Here is a 15,057-nt window from a genome sequence, read left to right as displayed (position 1 = left end):
TATATTGCGAATCAAATATTCAAATTGATAAAAAAAATAAGTCACTTTTTGGAGCTTTTAAAAACTCCATGGAGATATTTTAGTCGTTTAACACAGAAACACGTGTCAGTTGAATAAGGAAAAGTAATGTGCAAATCATTGTTTATATTTTATTGCAGATCTTATTTTTAACTAAGCAACATCCTGTTAGTATTGTTTTTACTTATTAATTTATACACAATATTTAAATGAGGTTGGATTTTTTTTTAATCAAAAGGATTTTCTTGTTGTATTTAAGCATTAATTTAAAATGTTTCAAGTAGAATACTTTCAGAGTATTTTAGTTATTAGAAACAGAATACTTTTAACCTTCTTATTTATACTAAAAAAAAGTATTCTGCTAAAATTTTGGTTAAAATTAGTGATCTACAGAATCCAAGATTCGGACTCGGATCTAGACAGATTTTAATTTCGAATTAAGATTATAAAATAAGAAATTTCGGATCCGGTAGACCACTTTAAACTTTTTGAATTTTACTCAATTGCTTGTCAAATTAAATGTAAAACTAAACAATAATTTAACGCTTGAGTTGGTAAAACAGTGCTTTTTCACACTTATAAAAGCCTTCTCAACTTTGAGTTTTGCACACAGTATAAAAACTATAACAAATGATTTTTGTTAGACTCTCGAAGAAAATTAAGTGCATACTTAGGCATTTAATCTCAGCTATTTAGATAACCGCTCTTATTTATTCATTATATGTTTAGTGTTTTATGTTTGCTCGTGAACCTATTTCAGTTCAAATAACATTTTGGCTTTTCTCTTACGAGAATATAAAAAGATAAACATACTTGTAGTTAATTTAGTTTATTTCATTTTAGTAAAGTTTTCCTAAGGTCACCTCAGTTCAGTGAAATCTTATCTGCATAGCTCAGGCCTTAACAGGATTTTTTTCTAAACATCTTTATTAAGGTTATCTTGAAAACTTATGACATATATTTTATGGATAAATTTATGGAGTTTTTAGTAGGGAGGTATAGTTTACAAAGACCATGTAATTATTTAAAGTATCTTTTGTGTGGTTAATATGGTTTTCAGCTTCCATTTAGATGTTATTGATTATTTATTTTATTGTGTCATAAATGACTTATGACAAGGATTGTAAGACTTATACATTTTATTTTACTTTTATCCTAATTAAAAAAAATCATATTATTGTGTCTTTTTCGGAGAGCCTGTTAGTTAAAATAAAAAATCTCAGTTATAATAAGGTGGTTTTTTTGTGATTTTTTATATAAAGGTCAATAATTTATACCAAAAAAAATCCAACTTAAATATGTAACATTAAAGCAGATGCTTGCATAGTTTTAGCTACATATTACTTTATGTTGATATTTTTTTATATATCTAAGTGGTAATTTTAATTTAAGACATATATTTAATAACTTCAAACATTCTAATATTTTGTTTACCAAACAATGTTCTAAAAAAAAAAAAAGGTTAATAATAAAATCTTAATAAATTTCAAATAAATTTTAATTTCAATTGATGTTTTATTTTTTGGAGTGAAAGATTGTTATGAAAACTAAGTCTTAACATAAATCAATTTATTTCATTCTCTTTAGCAATAGATGGGGACCTTAAATTGTTATTTATCTTTAAATCATATATCTCTTAAACCGCGCATTGGTTGAATGAAAATTTTGAGTTCAGACATCGTGTTTGGCATTGCCGGGAGATGGAGGGAGAGCAGACTGGTCAAAATTTTTGTAACTACATTCAGGATATGCTTAGTATTTGGAATATTACGTTGGAAAATTCAGAAGAACTATCAAGTGTTTGTAAAACTTTAGCCAAAAAAACAGGAGAGGCTTGAAAAAGAAGGTTCTATACTAGGAGTGGGCAACGTTTTTAATCGAGTCGGTTCTGGAAATTATTTTCTTTGGCAGGCCGAAGCATTTCGAATTAGTGATTTACCAGATCCAGTACCCGACCGGATCCTAATTTAAAAATATTATCCGGATCTGTTTGGATACTAATTTTAAATCAAAATCCGGATCCAGTCGAATTCTAATTTAAATAAAATTTTTATCTGGAATCTGATTTGTTAGATACTGTTGATCACATTTCTGAATCCTTCTAAATCACAACAATTTCTCAAACGTGAAAACTCAATATGAAGTTTAAGACATGTCAGATGTTTATGTAATGTCTAGAAATAGAATTGACATTGTAATTGACAAAGGTTGGTACGTAAAATATCAGATTTGAACAAACATTTTGCTTTGGGTAACTTGAAAAAAATATATTCTAACTAAGTTAGAACAACACAAAAATTTAAGACAAAATGGTTTTATATCAGTAGATATTAATTTGAAAAGCCATTTTTAAAGATGTTTTTATGTCAAAATCTTACAGTTTATTTTGTAACAATATGATACACAATTCTATAAAGAATTTCTAATATTGAACTTTGCGGGCCGATCATTTTTATCTGCGGGCCGGATTCCGTTGTAATTCAAAAAACGGTCGGGGACCGGTCATTTTAATTCCGCGGGCCGTACATTGCCCACCCCTATTCTATACCAATAACAGCAACTTAAACATGGATGACAATAATTTACTACTAGTCACAACATCTGTTGATCCACGTTATCGCCTTTCCGCTTTCCCTTCTTACCTCAAAAATAATGTTAAAAAGCAGCTAAAATTTATGTTAAAAAGCGTATCTTTTTCGGGACTGACCAAAAAGGTGATTCTCCTATATTGCACCAGAGATACCACAACTTTAACCCTCTGTAAATTTTGATCCGAAGAAGTTTTCAATTTACTATTCTTTGTTTAAAATAGAACCAAACACATATACACAGGAGGACGAGCAAAAGGATTCTATTGATGAAAAAAATGAAGCAGAAATAAAGGGCTTATTGCTACAGAGAATTTGAATGCAGAAACTGAAGAGGATAAAATCTTAAACTGGTGGAACTTGAACAAGACAAAATACCCACATCTTGCCAGCTTTGCAAGGAAATATCTTGCTGCACTATCATCTTCTGTGTATTCTGAAATATTATTTTCTGAACATGATAACTTGTACGAGGAAAAGCGTAATTGATTGCTTCCAAAGACCGGCGAAAAACTTTATTTCTCTACCACAACTTGAAAAAACAAGAATAGTCTTTTGTAGTATAACAGAGACATTTTTTGCAATTGTAGTTCGTTTTATATTTTTAAACAGTTGTTAAGGTTAATTTATGTTTCTTTTCTGTAATGGTAGAAGTTTAATCCTAAGTGGAATTTAAAAACTTTTTATTACAACTGTAATTCCTCAACTTTTTTAGGCCTTTACTTTAGTTGGTATTATATTTCAATTTATTACGGTTCCATTTTATTTTCAATTGCACTTTGTTTTATAGATATGAACACTTGCAAAAGTTTATGTTCTAATTCATTTATGCTTACAATAAAAACTAACTTTTAAGTTAAACTTAAAATATCTTAACCCTGTTTGTGATTTGTTTTCTGCTTTAAGCATTTATTAAAGTCGATGATTTATTTATTTTGCATTACAAAAATATAAGTTAATTGTTAGTGTTGCTTGCATGGATATCAAAATATTAAAACTTAGTTCTTGTGTATGTAGCTTAATCTTTTTTTCAGCAAGACATTCGTTTTTTGTTCGATTTAAAAATATTTTTTTCTTAAATAAAAATGTGTTTATTTATTAACACGTTAAAACTATTGTTCGAACTTAATTTACTAAATAAGTAATAATATAATAAGTTTTAGTATTTATAAACTTGTATTGTATTTACATTAAATGCAGCTTAAATTTAGGATTAAGCAATTATTAAAATATTCGGATTCGGATCCGAATTCAGCCGAATCCTAATTTGAAAATAAGACTCGGATTTGGATCCGGCCGATACCAAAATTTTTGGATTCGGTAGATCACTAGTTAAAAGTAATAGTCAGTTAAATTTTTCTTTTAATGTGACGTCATTAGTTTTTTTTTTGTAAGTTTTTTAGTTTTATTAAGAATTCTTTGCAAAACTCTTTTATCCATGAACTTATAAACAGACAAAAAAAATTGATTGTTAAGGTTTTTTAGTACATGTTTTTTCAAGAATAACTTTAATCTAATCTTATTTCTTAATTAGTAACCCATGAAAGAATGCCAATCAAAAACTTAAATCCACATCCAAAATTGACACCATGCAGTTATAACATTGAAAAATCAATACTTTTATTATCTGAAAACGAAAACAGTGATGAAGTAGGTTTACCAGAAAGTTGGAAAAAATTCCTAAGCAGTTCTCACGATGATGATTCAAAAATGATGCTTCCTGGGCTTAGATGTGCTTTAAGTAACAAATCAATCAAATTTACTCTTCAAAAGCTTTTAACAAAAACTGCAGAAATTTTGCCAGATAAGAAACTACCCATTGAATGTAGAAAGAAAATTGCAATTGAATCGGAAGCATATATGGTATGACGTAGTGAAAACCTTTTTTTTGTAAAGTTTTAATTTTACATTTATTTATGAACTGTAAATAACATATATTATTTAACAACTATAAAATGTTAGCAAAATACAAACAAACAAACAAACCAGCTTTAAACTTTCACTTAAAAAGCGGGTTTTTATAAAAGCGATAGTAAAGTTTATTTAGTGTACAATGTACATACTTTACATAAATTTAAAAAACATAAAAACTTTTAGAGCATGTGTCTTGAATGTTTAATTAAAACAGTATATGTTAATCTAAAGATATTTTGACATCGTAAATATAATAAAATCATTTTGATTTTTAAATAGCTTTTGTTTTGTAGTAAGAAATAATTATTTTATTAAAATTTTCTAACGCCTTGTTATTAATTTTAGTGCTTTATTTTTGTTTATAATTTTTTTTTATAAAATTAAAATTTTATTAACAATACAATGTTTCACTCGCTTGAAACTTCTCAAGCGAGATCTTCAGTTGTTTAAAATCTTATTCAAATGGAAGAGATTCCTAAGCAGTTCTCATGATTCAAAAATGATGCTTCCTGGGCTTAGATGTGCTAAAAGTAACAAATCAATCAAATTTACTTTTCAAAAGCTTTTAACAAAAACTGCAGAAATTTATTTTAAACAACTGAAGATTTCGCTTGACAAGTTTCAAGCGAGTGAAACATTGTATTGTTAATAAAATTTAAAATTTATAATTGATCATTCTCCTTTTATTTAAGTTGAGAACTTTAATTGTCATCTTTAAAGTATAAAGTACATAAAATTTTCTTAATGAAAAACAATAGAAATAGTTTATTTATACATACATGTAAAAATATAAAAGCAAATTACTGTATTAAGAGTGAGGGATAAGGTTTAAAAACACAAATAGTAATCGAAACATTGTCTACTGGTGTCACGAATGCTAATAACTAGCTTTTCGGCAAAATCATTGAAAAATTTTCAAAAAATACGTAACAATAAACTATCGATAACCGAAAGGTTTTTCGTGCACCAGGTTCTAGAACAAAATATTTTGAGCGTATTTGTTGTCGTTCAATAAACTATATATATCTAACTTAATTAATAAAATTATTTTACAAAACAACACAATACTAATTTCAACAGTTTTTTTCCGGTGCATAACTTGTTTATAAAATATAAGAAAGCACATTTCATTCTTTCTTTAAATTTATTTGAGATCTTTCGTAGTAAGTCTTATCAAAAATTATATCTTACTAAATTAAACCAAATTGAATCTGAAATAAGAATATACTGTAGTTGGTATGGTTTGATGGTCGTTCTGGGAAACCTACGAAAAAATACTTCTCGGCGATTGGACAATATTTGTTAGACAATCATGAATGTGCAAAAAGTTATAAAAAAGAGAACTTTTCAGTCTTATTTAGAGGGGAGAACTCTTATCAGCTACATACTCTGGAAGCCTTATGCATTCAATCTTTAAGGCCCAGTTTATGTAAGCAGAAAAAGTTCGTATACCAAACTAGACTTTTTAAATCCTTACTTTAAGTAATTTTAAAGTAACTAGTTTCTCGTAAAATTTTGTTTTTTTAAAGTGTAGATTTATTTTTATTTTTATCGCTGGTTTATTTTAGTTTGATTTTAATCTAACGAGTTTTAGTTTACAACAAAGTTCTACAGTATAAGCATTTAGTTAGTTTAGCATTCGATTATTACTTCATTTTATATTTTAAAACTTAAAACTACAGTATATTCTTATTTATATTTCAATTCAGTTTGATTTAGAAAGATATAATTTTTGGTAAGACTTACTACAAAATATCTCAAACAAATTTATAAAAAAAAATGAAATTTGTTTGTTATATTTTTTAAACAAGACTAACTATATTACAAAACGATTTGTTATCATTATATATATAAGAGACTATATTTTAGGGTAGGTGTCAGAAAAGCACAACGTCACTTTAGCACAAAGTGTCACTTTAGCACGGCGTCACTTTAGAAGGAGTGACACTTTGGCACGCTGTCACTTTAGCACAATGTGACATTTTAACACAAATATTTCAAATCTTTTAAAATGTTCATTTAAATAATGTTTAATTATTTCATAGTTGTTAAGTTAACAAACAAATAAGTGCAAAAATTACTTGTAACACTTTTGAAAGTATCGTCTTTAAAAAATTATTAATAAAGTTTTTATTAGCAGCACTTTAAATTATAATGTTTCTTAAAGTTTTAAAACAACAAAAACGTTAAAAAAGTTAAACGGGTAGAAAATTTAAGTTTATTTACCATTGTAGTAGTTTATATATAATTTTTATAACACATAGATAAGCATAAAAAAAGTCGCGAGATGCATGTAGAAATAAGAGGAAATTAAAATTTTATGTATTATGATGTTCAGAGCTATATGTATTTTAAATTTGAAATAAGTTAGTTTTCAACCTTTAAATATCTCACCTTTTATTTAAAATTTACGCTTCAAGTTTAATCTAATTAAAATCAGCTTTAGCATTTTAAAAAGTTTTAAGAATCCTAGAGCTTGTATATAGTGCTTGCTTTATAAAAATAGTTAGTAGAATCAAAATACTTTCATTTAAAATCATATAGTAAATTAAGTTAATAAAGTTTGTAAATTAACATATGTTTTAGTTTCAATTAAAACCTAAACTTGTAGCTCGCTTAAAGCTTGTTAACTTTTAGTTTACATGTTGCATAGTTCGTTTTTAGATTTTGAAAAATAATTAGTACAAATGTTATTTAAGCATAGAAAAAAGTTGCAAAATAAATTCTGTGCTAAAATGTCACACCGTGCTAAATTGTCCCTCCGTGCTAAAGTATCTCTCCGTGCTAGAGTGTCACTTTGTGCTAAAAAGACGCCGTGCATTTCTGACATGTTCCGATATTGAAAGCCAATAAGTATAAATAGTTAGTGTATGTAATTTTTATTGATGCTAGCAAAAGCATGACGACTATAAAATAATCGAGTCTGGTAAATTAAAAAAGCTTCGTTTAAAACATTTAAAGTATAAGAAATATACTGTAAATTTAAATCTAATTATTTTAATCTTAATTTTACTTATTTTTAGAAATTAAAACATAAAAAACTAAAAAAGTGGGAGGAAGGCTGGGCAAACAATTTTAAAGATTTTGGAAGTAAGTTTATTTTGCTTTTTCTTTGATATTTTTTTTTTATAAACAAAACTAATTTAGTAAATATTCATTTTTTATAACTCTTTGAATACATAGATTATTTGATTTGCAGGCGATATATTACACTAAGGTGATTTATACATTCCATAATCTTATATATTTTTAAATTTTAGTATCATAGTAATTTTGCTTTATCACTGTTTTTTCTTATTTATACAGTTCATAAAAATTCAGTGAAACTTACGATAAATATTTTTTTTCACCAGTTTACTTAAAATATAATTTAACTGAACTGTGACACGTACTTGCTATCTAAAAAACATCTTAATAACATCAAGATTATCAAGTATTCCAAGATTTAAAAGCCTACGCTGCTTACCTTTTAAAAGTAGAATAAAGAATTACGTAAAAAAAAAAATATTATGTTTATTAAAAGGTATCCAACTTGTTTGCGACTCAAAAACCGAAAGGTTTTTCGTATACCAGGTTCTTATACCAAATATAATGAGCACTTTTATTTTTGTTGTTCAATACAATTACTTGTACAAAATATTTATTTTTTTGTATTTTATAAGCTATATATTATAAAGTTTACAAAAAAATACATAGACAAAATGTATCTTAGAGGTGATCATTATTTTTTGTTCATAAAAAGTCTGAAAAACCTTTACGATCAAATATTTAGTTATACCTTTTTTTATAGTTCAAAACATAAAATTCAAAAGTTAAGAAAGTATTTTACTTTTAACACTTGTCCAAAATTTAATTTTAGAGTAACAACATCAGTAATAGTAGGCTACACAGAAAGGACTTTTTTTTGCTTTGAGTCTATTAAAATGTAATACATATAGTAGAAACAAAAAAATGCATTATAAATTTCTAAAAACATCAGGCCAATCGTTTGTAAAGCTTGAAAGACTATGAGAAGATTTGTTTGTATAAAAATAATAAAGACTGCTAAATTGTAAATTCTGGAATGTTTTTCAAAAGGCTTAATTGCTTCAATTTAATTCAATACAGATAAAGATTGTAAAGAAAATACTTGCACTAAACCGCAAAGTATAACATCACAAGTAGAATTTTTCGACCACTTCTGTTTAAAATCAGCTGGTAGAGTGTCTACGATTGAGGCTCATATTAAAAGAAATGGTTCAATTAAACAAGCTTATAACCATTTGACATTTTTTGGACCAATAGATGAAATTTGTATGGCCAGTGATAGATCGTTGAAAGTAGTTTACAAGTAAGTATTAATATTTAAAGTAGTTAAAATATAATAAATGATCAGAGTACAGTACGGACATCGATAAAGTACGCCTTTAAAACACAATGAATAAAAATTTACCTTTTTTGAACCGAATAATAGCTGATATCTACTTGTTTTTATTATCAATAACAGCATTGTATTTTTTTCAGAATTACTACATTTTAGAAAATTATAATTGTATTATAAATGTATTAATCATACTAAAGTAATGTTTTTAATCAATTTTTAAGATAATATTATCTTTTTATTTAAAAATACTTGGATTCCATTACTTTTGGAGATTTATTGCGTAACTTACGCGTGTACGTACTTTTTAAAGTGCGTACCTAATACCTTTACTGTACTTAAAGTATGTTTAACACTTTTAAAGCTGTTTCAAAACAACGTTATATAGTTAATAGTTAACAAATAAATGAAACATTAGTTGTACACTTTCTTAAAACTTAATCAAACTAATTAAGTTTTTGAACTAATTTTTAAAGTTTTTAAATCAAAATAGAGAAATATCTAGCGCAAGCAAAGCTATTTTGTACCACAACAAGAATATTGTTCAGTGTAAATGGTGGAATGAGGAGCAGAATTTACGCTTCTTTCAAGAATAATCTGTAACTATCTAATATGACACTTATGGTTGAGAAAAAACATTGTAAAATTGAAATTAGTTTTTGATTTTACAAAACAAGAATAAAGTTGAAATTTTTTAAAATAAATTCTAGGTGTGGTTTTATTTTACCTAAGTAATTGTTTAGTTTATTTCATCTGGGACATTAAAATAATTAAACACAAATATAATACTTTATTTTCACTATTCAAACAACCTTTAAGTCTTGTAATTTAACTGAATAGTAAATTCTGAATATATTTTTAAAGATTAAAGTATAAATATTTTTTAGTACATTACACTGCTCAATTTGCAGAGATAATAAATATTAGAGCCGCTTAGTTTTAGTTTATAAGCTATCGATGATAATGTTTTATTATTCTTTCGAAATATTTTTGGAATATAATTTTAAACTATTGTCATTTTAGAGAATAAAATTTTTACTAACCTTACGTTTACTTGTAGTAGCGTGATACAAAAAGAAGTTTAAATCAATTTTAAGTTAGTTAACAGCTACATAACCGCTATTAAATTGACTTAATACTTACTAGTATTTAAAAATTATTTAATATGTTAATGTATATGTACTAATAAAAAAAATCAGGTTAATCTTAATCTCATCTTTATTTAGATTTAAAAAAAAGTATGTAAAAAGTTATTTAGTTATTAAAACGAGTTTGAGAAAATTTATAAACTATTTGAAAATTTTAGATTTAAGTAATACAAGTTTCTATTTTTTTGCATTAATGTTGGTACTAATGATAGTATATTAAAAAAAGACAAGTCTATCTATTATACTAAATTTTTATACAGCATAAAATTAAACAAATAATCCGTTTTATGTAATATACATACACCTATTTTTATTGCTTATTATGCAGTTTTATAGTTTTTAAACTGAAGTCTTAAACCTAAAAAATGATAATGTGTAAACATGCGTTAGACCTAATTTATTCAAAATTTGTCAAAACGGTAGACATCATTGAAAATTAATTCTTCTTGAATGACTATAACTTGGCTACTGTTTTGAAAACTAAAAAGTTTTTTCGTACACCTGTTCTTCAGATCAATCTTTTTGAGCGCTTTTTGTTTGTTCAATAACCAATATCTTTAACTTGTCTTTGCACTAAACTACAAATATAAAGCTATGAAATTATCACCTCAATTTTTCTCAACTTCGTTTATTTTATATATATATATAAGTTTTTTTTTTGATAATTTTTTTTACTTTACCTTTATTTATTACTAACCAGATAGCATAGCAACAATCATGTTTTTATTTTAATAAAGAAGCTATACTTTAAATTTTTTAAGTAAACAAAAAAGTTTATAAATAGATTTTTAGATTTCCGTAACTATACTGTAAGCTCTTTATATAGTTTTAAAGTTGTTGAACGAAAGCTATATTATAAGAAAAGCTACACTACAACTATACGTAAAGAAAGTTTAGTAAGGTTATATTATTTTTCGGCGTGAAATTATTTATTTTTTTAAATTTTGGTTCAAGACGTATATTTAACGTAATACTCTGTTTAGTTATACATCATCAAATGGATGTCTAAAAAAATGTTTACAGTTAAATATCAAATATTTTTCAGAAAAAAACCTGTTTTTTTCACTTTAAGATTATAAAACTTTTAGGTTTCTTTGTTTTACTCTCATCAGTTGAAGCCATTAAAAAGGGGTGGCTTCAGATTTCCACAACTTTTTTTTTTTTGATTTTTTTTTATGTTTGGGTAATGTGGGTTAGGGATAAAGGTATAAATATTAAAGTCCAAATTATACTAAAACAAAGTGTTATATGTTGCAAGCAGCTTGGGCGTAATTATGGAAATCTTATAACTAATACTCAAAATTAATAGTATATGCAACAAATGCATGCATATTTGCAAAACAGATATTATAACAAAGAATTCAAAAAAACTGACTTAATTTTTTCATTAAAAAAATTTATATTAATAAATAATTAATAAGCATTGTTTTTCTGATAAGTGTTTAACCTTGGGTATTATTTAGCTGTACAACCCCTGTATTTAGTTGGTTACCACCACCATAGGAAACCTAAGAAAATCAGCCACATTAATGCAGATTACCATTCTTTTTAGCTCCATATTTTGGTCCAATGTTTTTACTTACATTGTTTAGAAACAGATGATATTTAAAAAAGAGTTTGAAACTGATGTTTTATACCTTAAAAAAAAAACTATTTTAACTTGTACTACACTAAATTAAACAAATCATATTTTCAGTTTTCAATATATGTCTTTAATTATATAAAGGGTTAATATAATTGAATCCACAAATAATAAACATTAAAATATATGCTACACAAAACAAAATAAGTTAATCAATTAATTTATTACAGTAAGTTTAATCATCAAACATTTAGTTTAATTTACCACAAGAAAGATTTGAACTAATTAGGATATAGGTGAATTCTTCCTTTTACATAGTTGGTTATTATTTAACTTACTAAGAGATCTTTAAGTCTAATTAACTTCAAAACAACACCTCAAATTATTTTAAATTTCATTTTTTATGAGCCATGACATTACTACAGTACTGTTTAAACATTTTTGAGCATTATAGTTTGACTAAAAAATAATTTTGATAATTTTAAAAGCTATCAACAGTAGTTATTATATTTACTGTAAAGATTAATTTATATAGTAAAAAAAAACCCAAAAAAAAAAATGTTGAAGTGAAAGTAGTAATTTATGTTAGATTAGTTGTATGACATCATTAGCTTCTTGTGAGCATAATAGAATTTCAATTTAAAATAGGTGTAAACATATGAAAAGAAATATAGTGGTAATAATGTACTGGAATCTGCTTTAAAATAATTGAAAAAAATACATAATTTTCCAAAAATCTACAAAAGAAAACTGTAATTCTGGTTATTCTAAAGCTGATTTTTTACTGGTTTTGAACATTCAAAGTTGTTTTTGAGTTATTAAAAATAAAAGTTGGAGATTCTATTAGATTCCTAGTAGAAGGAACTAACTAAAAAAACAAAAAATACTTTTGTTCAAGTTTAAAGGAAACAAACCTTTCAATATTTAGAAAAATCTAATGTAAAAAGTTTAAAAATAATTCAAGACACAAGTTTGGGACTAAAAAAAAATAAAAAATAAATGCTTTTTTTGACAGATTTTTACAAATGTTGCAAATATAATTTCTTGATAATTTGAGGTATTTTTTTCACAAAACTTAGGAAGAGATAGATTTGTAGTGATTTTTATTTAATCACACTTTTAGTTTTCTCCTCATATAGGAACTTGTTGTACTCTCAGAATTTAACTTTCTATATCTCAAAAATTAGTTAGAATATTTAAAAGCTGTAAAAAGCAGTTTATAGCTGTTAAAACTTTAAAAAAATAATTTAAACTGTAAGAAAAATGTTTTACTTCTTTTTAAGACCTTAAGGTTTTGTATAACTTTCTCTTTTATGTTTTTTTATAGCACAAATTTAAAAAATTGAATTTTTATGTTCTTAACAAAGGTTTTTTTACAGGCTTTTGTAAACAGTGGTAAGATACTTTTAAACAATTTTTTTAAAATTTGTTACCAACAACTTTAAAGTTAAGCATTTAATCAAACTTGACTTCAGAAAATAACTAATAAAGAACTTTTTAATTCAAGTATTTTTTTAAAAGTTTAGTGAATCAGGGTTGCCAAAAAACTTGTAAAAACCTGGAATTTGACTAGTTAAGTAAAAAAAAAACTGGAAAAACTTGAAAATTTTACATGTAAAGTAATGAAACTGCAATTAGATACCAAAAAAATATTAAATAGATAAAAAAAATTATCATTTTTTTTTTTAGATAAAAAACACATTTAAAGTAGCTTCAGAGTATCTTTTCAATATTGTATGCTATTTAAAACAGATTTTACTTAACTTTTTACTGAAAATAGAACAAAAATTAATCTTTTAAAAACCTGGAAGAAATTTAGAAAACCTGGAAAATAATTTCAAAAAATCCTTTGGCAACCCTGGTGGATCCTTTATAAAATGATATGATAATAAAATTTAAAAACAAAATTTTTATTAAAAAAAAAATTTGGTAAATAATATCTCATTTTGAATATGTAAAATCTTAAGTGTAAATAAACATTATTAAACTTAAAGTTTTAATGCATAGTTTGTTAAGAACATACTGCTAAAATACTGTTTTAATATAAATTATTTAAAAAAAGAAAATGTAGTTAGTTTCAAATCTATTCTAATACTGAAGTTTGTTTAGGACAGGGTTTTACTAACTTTTTTCCAAATGGCCCCCTTTAAAGAAGTTAAAAAAGCTATAGCACCCTTCAACAACAATACTCAAAAAACTACCATTAAAAGCAACTAAGACCTTTTTTTGCTCTTCATCGACAGCGCCAGAATATCTAGTGTAAGTTTCAAAACTACCATTTAAAACACCTAAAACCTTTTTATTTTCTGCTGTTCATCAAGAACTCCAGAATATTTAGGTGTAAGTTTCAATTTATGACCTCATGGCCCCCTTTTGCTGCTCATGACATGCTGAGTATCTGTCATGGCCTCTTAAGGGGCCACTTGGCCCACTTTGGGGAACCCTGGTTTATGATATGATCGACTCATATAATCCACAAATCTTTCACATAAAAAAATGTATTTTAACAACATTATTATTTAATAATAGTTACTTTTTATATGTAAAGTTTTTGACTAATAGAATATTATAAGTAGTGATTTACCAAATCCAAAAAAATTGGTATTGGCCAGATCCAAATCCAAGTCTTATTTTCAAATTAGGGTTTGGCCGAATCCAAACATTTTAATAACTGGAATTCTAAAGATTTAAGCTGCTTTTAATGTAAATACAATAAAACTTTATAAGTAATAATTACCTCTTATATTATTGCTTAATAAAAAAAAGTTTGAACAATATTTTTAATGTCTTAATAAATTAATACATACAAACAAAACAAAGAATGTCTTGCTGAAAAAAAAAGTTAAGCTACATTCACAAGAACTTAGTTTCAATATTTTGATATCCATGCAAGCAACATTAACAATTAAATTCTATTTCTGTTATGCAAAATAACTAATTAATAAATGCTTAAAGCAGAAAACAAATCACAAACAGGGTTAAGATATTTTAAGTTTAACTTAAAGAGTTAGTTCTTATTGTGACTATAAACGAATTAGAACATAAACTTTTGCAAGTGTTCACATTTATAAAACAAAGTACAATTGAAAATAACATGGAGCCGTAATAAATTAAAATATAATACCAACTATAGTAAAGGTCTAAAAAAGTTGAGGAATTACAGTTGTAATAAAAAGTTTTTAATTTCACTTAGGATTAAACTTCTACCATTACAAAAAAGAAATATAAATGAACTTTGCAACTGTTTAAAAATATAAAACAAACTAAAATTTCAAAAAATGTATCTGTTATACTACAAAAGACTATTCTTGTTTTTTTCAAGTTGTGGTGGAGAAATAAAAGTTTTTTGCCAGTCTTTAAAAGCAATCAATTACGCTTTTGCTTGTACAAAATACCAGCTTCAAAATAATTTTTCAGAATAAACGGAAGATTATGGTGCAGCAAGAT

This window comes from Thalia democratica, chromosome 6, assembly GCF_965202585.1.
Source record: "Thalia democratica chromosome 6, ktThaDemo2.hap1.1, whole genome shotgun sequence".
Taxonomy (NCBI): domain Eukaryota; kingdom Metazoa; phylum Chordata; class Thaliacea; order Salpida; family Salpidae; genus Thalia; species Thalia democratica.
The sequence above is the reverse complement of the archived record's forward strand: the minus strand, read 5'-3'. Positions refer to the sequence as shown.